Source organism: Phasianus colchicus, chromosome 5 (genome assembly GCF_987193195.1).
Source record: "Phasianus colchicus chromosome 5, bPhaCol1.hap1.1, whole genome shotgun sequence".
Lineage (NCBI taxonomy): Eukaryota > Metazoa > Chordata > Aves > Galliformes > Phasianidae > Phasianus > Phasianus colchicus.
The window spans coordinates 44,518,429-44,529,400 of NC_143440.1; the positions used below are offsets into that span (position 1 = coordinate 44,518,429).

A 10,972-nucleotide genomic window follows, 5' to 3' on the forward strand; every position below is an offset into this window, starting at 1 on the left:
ACAGGGATACAAGATATTTGTCAAGATACGAAATAGTTTTATGTCAAATAAATTATTCATACAGCCATTGCTCATCACAGATTTCCTCTCTTCATGCTCATTCACATACAGAGATAAGAGTCTGCTGTTCACTGCGTTATTAAGAACATCACAATAGCTGTTAAGTCTTCACAGAGACCATTTGCTGAGGTAGTCCCTGTAGCATACATACGCTCTAAATCAGTAGAAGGCCACAGGGCAAGAATTAGCAAAATATTTTCCATGAAAAGGATGGTTCTTTGAGGAAGGAAATCATATATTTAGTGTGGCTAAAGCTCACTGTTACAAGATACACAGCCCCTCATGAGAGCCAGCCTGTTCATTCATCCATCAACAGCTGGAGTCCTGGCAGCCTTTCTGCCGTTATAAGAATAGCAGATTACCTGCTGTTGCAGTTGGGATTTCACCTTCTGAAGGAGGCCGACTGCTCTCAAAATCTGAGTGCCGGAGAGAGCGTGGCTACTGCTCTCCCTGACCCCTGGGCCTCTCAGGAGAGCAGCTGCCAGGCATGGTGCAGCATCCAGCTTGCAGGCTGTCGGGCCCAGTACTGACCCTGCAAGCCCAAATAGAACCAAAATGGGGAGGAAGCAACACAACAGTAGTTTGCCAGGAGCTTTGTTTTCAGAGATGTGAAATTGAATAGATTCTTCCCACTTATCTCTCTACCACTTTCTGTTTTAAGTGTTCAATTTCACAGTGTCTTTAAAACATTAGTAGATGATGCAGGCAATGTAAGGGAGGTGGGAAAAAGATAAGCTTTTAAAGTACAGAACCAAACCTGGTATTTTGTGCCTGCAGGACCTCACCACTGCTCACTGCATGATGCAGAGTGCAGGTACAGAGAGTGCCCACCTCAGCATGCCTTAATCTGGAGAAAAAATGACAATTCAAAAGAATACTATTTTGCTTCACAGAAAATTTGCCAATTCCAGATATGGAACAAAGTCATGGAGTGGTACACGCACAGTGCAATTTGACTTAGTTTCTGACGAGAAGTAAAATAAGGATAAAAGCTAAGAGAAAGAAACATCTGCCATTTGCAAAACCAAGCATCTCAGCGGAAATGAGGGCGAATCGCGCTCTCCTGGGTGAGCACAGCTCAGACCCTTTCACTGTGCTATTTCCTGAAATACTGCTTTCCACAGCACTCTGCACCCAGCCTACGAAAGTGGAAGTAATCTGAGCTGCACAGTTGACTTAAGCTCTGATAAAACACTCTGCTGTGTTACTGTCAGCATGCCAGTAAATGTCATTGCTTTTTTCTGGAATATACCATATTATAAAACTGTCTGGGGTAGAACTTGAATCTCCTCACTGGGCTAAGCAGCAGATGAAGTCCTCCCACCCCTCCTGCGTACCCATGGCACAGCAGCACTCAGTCCCAACTCATGTCCACAAGGTAAAGCAGTGTTTGTGTGCTGGCAGGCTGCTGTTTCCCTTTTCTGTGCAGAATTTTTCAGTCTTCACCAAGAGTAAGTGATGTGAGACCTCAGCACACTGTCATGGTGTTGTACTGTAAGAAATCTTTTTGGCAGCTCAGGATTTTGTGATGCACAGCCTGCATCCCACGCAATCACTGGCAGCGGGTGAGCGTGGGCCAGACTCCAGCCAAACCCAGGGCAGACAGATGGGCCCAGCTCCACCAGACCAGAGCTGGGAAACAAGCTGGGTGCCTGCCCGCATTGCTTACCTGCTGGAGTGCCCTTGGGAAAGCTCAGGGGGGCTGAATTACCTTAAGCATTTCTCTTCCTAATAGCTCAGCACTTCTCTCATAACAACAATGAAATATAGTTACTTTCACCCACTGGGTGTTGTGAAATTAATTATTAATAGCTTTGAGTTCATTACGTGAGAAGAGCTAATAGAAGTGTGACTATTATTTTTAATAATGCACAGGTAATAATTTATTTAACGTTTCTTTGTATTCCTCATCAGGTTCCTGAACCCAATTGCACTTTTCTGCTCTGTCTGCAAGTTCTCTCATGAAAGCTGACAATGAGCTGTGAAGTTTTTTGTTGGTGGTGGTTTTCTTTTTTTTGGGTGTGGGGGGGGAAGTAATGAGATATTGCGTCTCAGCCATTAACGTTGTGACATCTGTTCCATTAAATAAAGAATGTCAAGTTTAAATGGAATAGGATACGTCATGAAAGGAAAAGAATGAAACAGCTACTTTGTAAGCATAATCTGTTAAATCCAGTCACCAAATTTAGTCATAATTCTCTGCAATGAATTTATTCTGTGGTATAATGCATTCATTTCAAAACCACAGTGTTCAGGTCGAGCTCAAACAGAGAGCTTAAACACTGAATGCTATGTGCTGCACAATGTGTCTGCAGAATCTACTTGTACTTCAAAATGACAGAAAGACATCATACATTCATTTAGATGACGCTGAGCTACATAAAAGGAAAATATATTTCCAGGCAGAAAAGAAACAAATAACGATGTGCTCCATGCATGACCTGCACTGCAGATGCACACACCTCAGAGGCTGAGGTGTGTGGCATGGCCTGGCTTGTATGATCTGGTGGCTTCTGCCACATCAAGCCCAGAAAGCCCTGGGTCCGCCCCACCTCTGAAATCAGGCCACTGTGAAAACAGTGCACTCTAGATCTATCCTTCCAGAGCTTTCCATAGCAGTAAGAAACATTCTGTTGGTTTGTTGTCAAATACAAACTGAGTGTGCTCTCACTGGCAGCTCCAATGGAAAAATGAGGATCCATCAGCCTGTGTGCAGCACTGTGCCTGATATGAGAGCTGGGGGGTCAGTGGCCACAGGAGTCTAAGGCCAGAGGAGGAGAAGAATGTGTGTCCTTCTGCAGGTCTAATTTTCCTTATAAAGATTAACTTTTCGTATTAAAGGAGCTCTCTCAGAAAAAACATAGCAGTTGCTCTTATTTTCCTGCAGCCAGGCCACTTGGACCAAGGCATCTGAGGAGATCTCAAGAGTCACAGAGTCTTTTCTATCTGAATAAAGCCATGAAGACAGCTCTCCCTGCTGAGCAACACTGCAGGTACTTGTGGAGAAAAGGGGCACTGAGGCAACAGTAGGCAGCTTTCCAGGCTCCCATGACTGAGCACTGCGCTATATGTAACCAACAAATATTTTGTGTTACAGGGGGGCACCCCCTTGTTTGCTGAATGCTCACTGTCATCTGCTCAGATTTATCATTGGTTCTTCTTTCTCCTCTTCTTGCCCTTGTCTGTCTAGGAGGGATTTCCTATGCTGCCCAAGGGGCACCATGCTGTATTACTGCAAGGGACATCACCTTTCGCAGCTGGCTCCTGAGCAGCTGCATAATGACAAAAAAGAGAGAGGAAAATGGCACACATCAAAGAAGAGGAAAAACATCTTAGAACACAAATGTAAACAAGAAGAAAATGTCAGATGCTGCCTTGAGAGTATTTTTCTCCCACGTAAGTGTAATCAGAACTGTAATGCTGGGTTTCCTGGCAGCCTCTAGCCTGCGGTAACTAAATCTACGTGTACGTAGTGGAACAGCAGAGTTCCAGGCAAGGGTCAGAAGTTCAGTGTGGCTGTGGCCATGCAGATGTGTGGTGAAGAGCAAAAGCTCAGCAGTCGCAGTGGATGTGGGCCTGATGGGTACCGTGGCTGTGCCATAGTGGAAGCACAGCATCTGTTTGGACCTATGTGGAGAGGGGGAGGCAGTGCATAGGGGTGCAGTGGGACTGAGGTGTGGGGTTGGGAGACTGATCTCACACAGGCAGAGGTCAGGTTTGGCAGGATTGAGCAGGAAACAAAGACCTATCTGGTCTCCCTGGGCTGGGAAAATGTCAGTAGCAGAGATGATTTTAACAGCAGTAATGCTAAAGCCATATTTTGTAAGAAGAGTATGAGGCAGGGAAATAAGCAGCACGCTGACTGCTGTGGGATGAATGAGGAAGGCTGCTCCCCATTGCACTTGTGACCAGCAGCAATCCAAGCACCTGTTTACAAGCTAAGGATGAAGCCAGCCACTTGGCCCAGAGGCTCTGCAGCTGCCACTGTGGGGTGACCCCGCAGGCATCCCCACTGTGCTCCCACAACAGCAGCCAATGCTCACCTTGCACAGAAAAACACGATGAGGGAGCCAGTGGCTGTGATGGTGGGAGGAAGACAGCACACGCTTGGGAGGGCAGACCCTTCTGCTGTAAAGAGAAAGCAGAGAGAGGTCTAGTTGTCTTCCAGCCTTGGTTTCATACTCCCTTACCACCAAGCAAACCTGCAGGCAATAAGTGCTGCCTCACTGCATTGACTTCACTCTTTCTCTGTGTAGTCCCCAGACTTACAAAAGAATTAAAGACTCCCCGAAGATACAATGAATTTCCTTCACATCTGTGGCCTTTTCATTTCCTATGGTAATACATAGTAATTCTTATTAAAAACAGAGGTGTATCGGAAGGCAGAATCCCCATTAGCTGTACCAAAGAAGAAAAGGGAGATGTCTGATTGACCTGACTGATCTGCGTGTTATGGCTGCATAGCAAACAGACTCCATCAGCACGTAATTGCCTTCATTGTGGAAGAGCCCTTGACTCAGCTGAGGCTGGTACTCACTGTGCCGGGTACAGACGTCTATTAAGAGACAGTCCTTGTCCCGGTGAGTCATCTAAGTGGATGGAACACATTCAAAAAGGCAAGGAACAAGCAGATCCCTTGGCACCAGGGCTAGGCAGACCTGATTTCCCAAGGATATTTTTTCTGAAGTGACTGTTTTTGTACACTAGAAGGTAAAAATTTGGAGATTTTATCTGTGATTGAGATATATAAAATAACTTTTTCTCTCAAAACCTCTGCTGTCTAATAGTGCATGAGGTTCCACTTAGGCTCCTTTCCTGCTACCCTCCTCCAGGGAATTGCCTCTAGAGTGTTCATAAGAATTGAGGAAGCATTGTCTCATTCAGACCATTACCTCTCTGCCAAATGTCACTGAAGTTGGAAGGCCTACAGAGAGACATACAGGCAGCATAGTCTTGTCAAACCTCATTCCCACAGGAAAACAACACATTCCAAGTAAAGCAAAAAACAGAGTGGCAGGCCCCTTTGATTCTATTATTTTTCAAATGCTTGCTTATTTGCTTTTCTGATTTGCTTTTGTGACTGAATGTAGCTTTGTCTCCTAATAGAAGCTGCCAGTCAAAAATCTGGAAGTCAAGAGACCCAGTTTGTATAACAAAACAGCTGTTAAAAGCTTTACATCTCATTGCACAGATACTAATGTAGTCTCTGCAGACTGGGGCTTCAGAAATTGTCATTTCTGTGGGACTCCTTTGCAGGAGAGATATGGGCTGTGAGTGGGAAAGAGAGCCACTCCCATGATAGATCTTGAGATTTGTTATAAGCTCTCCATACCAGGCTATCCAGCATTTAGTAGCAAATACTCATCACTTATTTACCAAGCAGTGTAATGCTTGAAAACAAATTTGAAGTTTTTGTTATCAGTAGACACCACTGCCAGGTGCTGGACATTTTGAGTTTTGAGATCAAGTTTGATGCTCAGAAGATTCTCTGGGAACACAGCAAGGAGCAGTGTTCAAGCTCATGGCTCTAGATGAAAGAAGAGAGGAAAAGAGGCCTTTGGCTTAACGACAGTGGCACTTTGTAGACCTGCAGTTTTGGGGCTGGGGTGCAAGCGCAGAGTTCACCACCTACTGGCAGAGCCGTGTGTTATTTCCTACGAAGAAATGAGAAAAACTTTCAAAGAAGCTTTGAGAAATGAACAGTGAAACCCTAGAGACTGGAACATGTATTCCACAGTGCGCAGAATGCCCTGGGGCACTGTAGTGTTCGTGGTGAGAGTTAGGATAGAATATAATGTCTAGCAGGGTGAGGACACAGCAAATTTTCTTGGCTGCTACTACATATCTAAATATAAATGGTTGCACCATTTTGCATGATAAAATGACCAAATAACTTTTTCTGGATCACAGAATCACAGAATGGCCAGAGCTGGAAGGGACCTCAAGGATCATGAACCTCCAACCTCCCTGCCACAGGCAGGGCCACCAACCTCCCCATTTAATACTAGACCAGGCTGCCCAGGGCCCCATCCAATCTGGCCTTGAACACCTCCAGTGATGGGGTATCCACAACCTCTCTGGGCAGCCTGTTCCAGCACCTCACCACTCTCTCTGTAAAGAACTTCCCCCTGACATCCAACCTAAACCTCTCCTCCCTCAACTTAAAGCCATTTTCCCTCGTCCTGCAGTTATCAACCCTTTCAAAGAGTTGATTCCGCTCCTGTTTGCTCCCTTTAGGTATTGAAATGCTGCAATGAATCCTTGTAATAACCAGGGGCACAGCCTTTAGCTAAGGAGTCCCGTGACCTTAAAGTCATTCCTCAGCTTCTCTGCAAGTATGAAATTTTAATAAAATAAAATAAACCAAATCCTTAGCTTCTTTTTGTCAACATGTCAAGCTCAAGCATGATGCATCAGAAGCATTTTGCCATACTTAATGTAACAATGTGTTTATTAATTTAGCCAGCGGGCCAGCTCATGTTCTCACTGAGGAGTACATAATCCTCTGCTATTTAGAACCTTTCATCTGCAGATGTCAAAACACATCACAAGTGCCGCAGTACCTTTTGTCAGTGCAGAACTTTCATTAACATCAGGGGAAGGAGGATTAAGCAAAATATGTTTCCTTGATATAAATATTTATTAAGAAATTACCTTGCTTGTTCCACCTCACTGTCTTTCAATGGCGAGTGTCACCAGAGTGCTTGCCCTCCCTCCCCAGGCAGTGACTCACACTGCCGCAGGGCCCCGCTACCCGGCCAGCAGTCATCTCCAGCACAGCACTGCCCGCCCTGGGAGCCACCGCCGCGTTCCGCCGCCCAGCCCCACCGAGCACAGCAAACAAAAGCCCAGACAAAAATTAATCACACAATTGCATTAGTGCCCTCTGAACCAGCACACTCAGCTAGTCCTCCGCTGAACTCTGCTGTACTGAGGAGACCTTCGGGTGGATTATGCTTAACCAGAAGCATTAGCGCTGCGTACAGCGCAGTGCCCCTTTCCCTCCCACGCAGATCAAAGTTAATGTCACATCACCACAGATGCGGCTGTAATGGCAGCATCCACGATTGTTTGGCATGAAACAGTTTGGCTTACCAATGTCTTCTTTTAGATCCTATCTGAGATCCAAAGCAGCCCGGCACGCAATGCACTGAGCAGCTGACCCAGTGCTCCCCTCCAAAGTACCACCACTCTGCAAGTGCTTTGTGCTGCTCCTTCTGCCCAGAGGTGAAAATACACCTCTTAGCCTCGTGTAGCACAGGGATTATCCTCTTGACCTCTCTTGGTGTCAGGGTGAGGGCAGCTGGCACTCAGCTCTCAGTCGGGAAACTCCACCTGGTGTTTCTGCTGCCAGACATCTCTCATCCCCATCCTGCAGGGCAGGACCTGGCTGGCCCTGTAATACATACATACATACAGGCAGGCTCTGTAGGGGTGCGTTGAGGCCATGAGCCACCCCCAGATGTATGGCATTTCCAAAACCTGGGACTGGCACTTGTGTAAAGCTGGTGCTCACAGCACAGCATCCACTTCACACTTAAACACTGGAGACTTCTTTTTCAGGATATGTTTGCTCTTTTAAGGCACAGACAACAGCACATCCATCATTAGAGACTCTCAAAAAAGTGGATGCTCTCTCCCCATTCTTTCCTGAGCAATAGCATTATTGGTTTGAAATGAAATCACATTTGAATTTTATTCTGAACTCAGAACAGCAGTTATCTGTGCTAACTATGCCCAAATATGCTTACATGGTGTGGCGGATTAAAGGGAAGAGATTCTGATTGCTAACCAAAGCGTAAATGTGCAGTAAGCATGGAGAAGTCCCACCACACAATAAAGGAATTATTTTAGGCACAGTGCAAGCTTCAGAACTTGCAATTTCTGACTGCATAGGGCAAAGGCAGTGGTTCTGGGACTGTGATTTTGAGCTGAAATGCTACATACCTTTGTGAATCTGGGCCTCGGGTGGTAGCTCAGTAATGCAGACTGCAGAAGTTCTGCTCCGTAAGGTTGTAAGAAGGTTGTCTTGTGGAGCAATGATCCTGATTAACAAAAGCATGGAATGAAGGATCTCCTCTGACCTCTGGGGTGCCTGGTGTCAGCCACAAAGTGGAGAGACTTTGTTAAGTTCTTGAAATTCCCCACACTGCAGATACTGGAGGTGACACACATGCAGGAACTGTATTGGTCCCCTAATGCAAAAGGTTTCAATTCCCACTTCAGTACAGTTTCAGATTAAATAAATATTGATCTAAGAAAGGTGGTTCATCTCAGCAGCACTTTCACAGATAAATTAACAACTGTGGTAAGCAGACGTAACTCCAGAGGCTTAACACTGTTGCCTGTACCCTCAGGAGTAGTGTGGCCTCTCAAAGATTTTGAAGCAACAGGAGTATGGGGTTCTGGAGCTTGCCAGCTCCCATTAACCCTGACAAGTGGGTGGGTGGGTAGGCAGAACTAAGGGCCTTGTGATTCAGCGCAGCAGAGGCTGACCTCTGTGTTTGCCTCCTGTGCAAACTCATGCAGAACAAATTAATGCTTAAACAGTGCCATCTCCACTGCAGACAAGGAAATCCAAATACAGCCAATTTCCTCTGAGCTGCCTGAAGCCCAGGCTGGGACCACACCGCCTGAAAACACAAAGCCAACTTGAACCAGAAGCCCCGGATCTTTAAAAACTTGAGGTCAACGAGCAATTATTGATTTCACTGGGAAAGCCTGTATGGATCTGGAAGCGATAGGAGTTTCTTATGCTCTTAAGCACAGAGCAGTGGGAGAAGCTGCTGCCTGTCCTCAGACCAGAACCTGTGAAAAAATGGGGATCCCAGCACCCCCAAACCAAGTCCTGCTGCCATCCCACGCCCCATGCACATCTCTTGTCCCTGCCCACACTTTTCCGAGGGCAGTGGGTGCAGGAGAAGGGCGGAGCACTGCAGAAACACCAGCTCCCTCCCCATCGGCCCCTCACCTCCCTCCCTTGCAGAGGGTCAGACAGACGGAGTGGGCATTGGCACCACCAGCAGGCACCCGGAGGGGTCCCTTGACATGGCTGGCATCTGGAAATGAGCACTGGTGGCATTTCAGGAGCATGAATTATTGAGGAGGCCCAGTTAAACACCACCGCCCGCTGCCTTATACTGTGGGGCTGGGTTATGCAAGAAAGGGATATCATCAGCCAGCGGCAGCAGCAGCGAGCAGACAGGAGTCCTGCAGGTCTTGGCAGAGCTCCAGATAGAAGTGAAGTAAAATAAAATAAAAAGTGACTCTCCTCGATTCAGTCCTCAGATTACCCTAAAATAAATGGCTCTCCAAGCTTCCTAATTATATATACATTTGCAAAGCCGTCCCCCAACAACAACAAAAAAGGCACATATTTGTCTTTACTGAGCTCTCTGCAGTGTTGTCACAGCTAAAAGCTGTTAGATATTTTCACATATATATTTCCAGAGTCTTTCCTTTGTGAACAATAAATCCCTCTCTAAAAATATATACAAACATGGAAGAGGCAGCACCTTTTAGAAAAGGGCTTTGATTTTCTGTTATTAATATCTTTTTCCATTGTGTTTCATGTTACTTTCATCTTTAATTCTGCCGTGTATGAAACTGTGACATTTCATATTTAGCTCTGGGGTGTGCTTGCTTATTTTAAGTCAACATATTGTATTTTAGTTGTTAATGTTCAGCTGGGAGCTAAGGTTTGCTTTGATCAGCTGAGTTTTCTGACTGAGCACATTAGTGCTCCAGACTGACCTGAAGATTAAGAAAAACATGTAATTGTCTAATTGTCATTAATTCTGGAACCGAGAAACATCTTTAGTCTTTGCACTTTTTTTTTTCATTTTTTTAATGCTGAAATGTATAAAACCGTATTATTGTCTAATGAAGGATTTTTTTCTTATATTTATTTAATATCCAGAATGTGAGAGATACAGTCTTAGGATACAGAGATACAGTCTTATTCCTCCTTAATCAAGACATTTTAAAAAGCATTCACAAAGCAGTGGTGTCAAGGGTTCCTCACTTGTATTTGGTGATATGAGATACTATACACATAAAAAAGCAGAATCAGTCCCTGGAAGAAAGGGAGTTTTAAAAGGAGGGCTTGTAAGAGGCAGGAGGGACAGGGAATTGTTTCAGGAACCCTGACCTTACCATTCCTACCACACCTCACTTCATATCACCGGTATGTGGCTCTGACTCCCCACCAGCTCAGGTTTGTGGGCCATCACATCTGTACTGGGAGTCTCTGCAAATGGAGGAATATGCACAGGAAACACACACAGTCACAGCTAAAAACTAGGACAAGCTGGATAACGTATTTACCATCTGTGGTAGAAATAGAAAAGGCTGAGGACTGCACCTAAATTTTCTGGTTGAAAATGACTGTGGGCTTGCTTTTAAAGGCAGTAATATGATTTTTCTTTCTCCTCCTCCTCAGGTAGAAGTTCTCAGACTCTGCCTACTGGTTACCACTTGTACTGCCCACATGTGTAAGGCAGTGACCTTCATCACAACCAGAATCTCAGCCCTCATCCCTACCTGCAGCCAGGGCAGGCGATGCCAGTGGCTGGAAATGGGCAGAGCTGGGGCTCTGCCTCACAGCATGCTTCACTAAAGCAGCATACTTCCTACAGCCACAGACAAAAACAGAATGAGATCTTCCTATGCCAAACACAGCTGTGGAGGAAAGGGGAACCTTGTTTAGGAAGCAGCCTGAGGCACCCAGTGAGAGATGGTGCCTGCTGTACATGAATGTGTAGGTAAGAGCATCTCTGAGTGCAGAGTCTACTCCTCACACCTGCAGCTCTGCCAGCAAGATTGGGAAAGTCATAGAATCATTAAGGTTGGAAAGGACCTCTAAGATCATCTAGTCCAACCATCAACACCATGCCCACTAAGCCATGTCCCT

The 10,972-nt window shown here is 45.7% G+C and overlaps 1 long non-coding RNA gene across 2 annotated transcripts; it reads left to right on the forward strand.

Moving 5' to 3' along the window:
• Positions 1 to 1,291: 1,291 nt before the first annotated feature.
• LOC149917892 (uncharacterized) lies at positions 1,292 to 6,387 on the forward strand. Of its 2 annotated transcripts, none has more exons than XR_016467326.1 (4): positions 1,292 to 1,438; positions 2,948 to 3,053; positions 3,251 to 3,456; positions 6,298 to 6,387. It is a non-coding gene; the product is annotated as an uncharacterized LOC149917892 (long non-coding RNA). The 2 variants fall into 2 exon arrangements; XR_016467327.1 differs by lacking the exon at positions 1,292 to 1,438 and adding an exon at positions 2,751 to 2,861.
• The last annotated feature ends 4,585 nt before the right edge of the window (positions 6,388 to 10,972 follow it).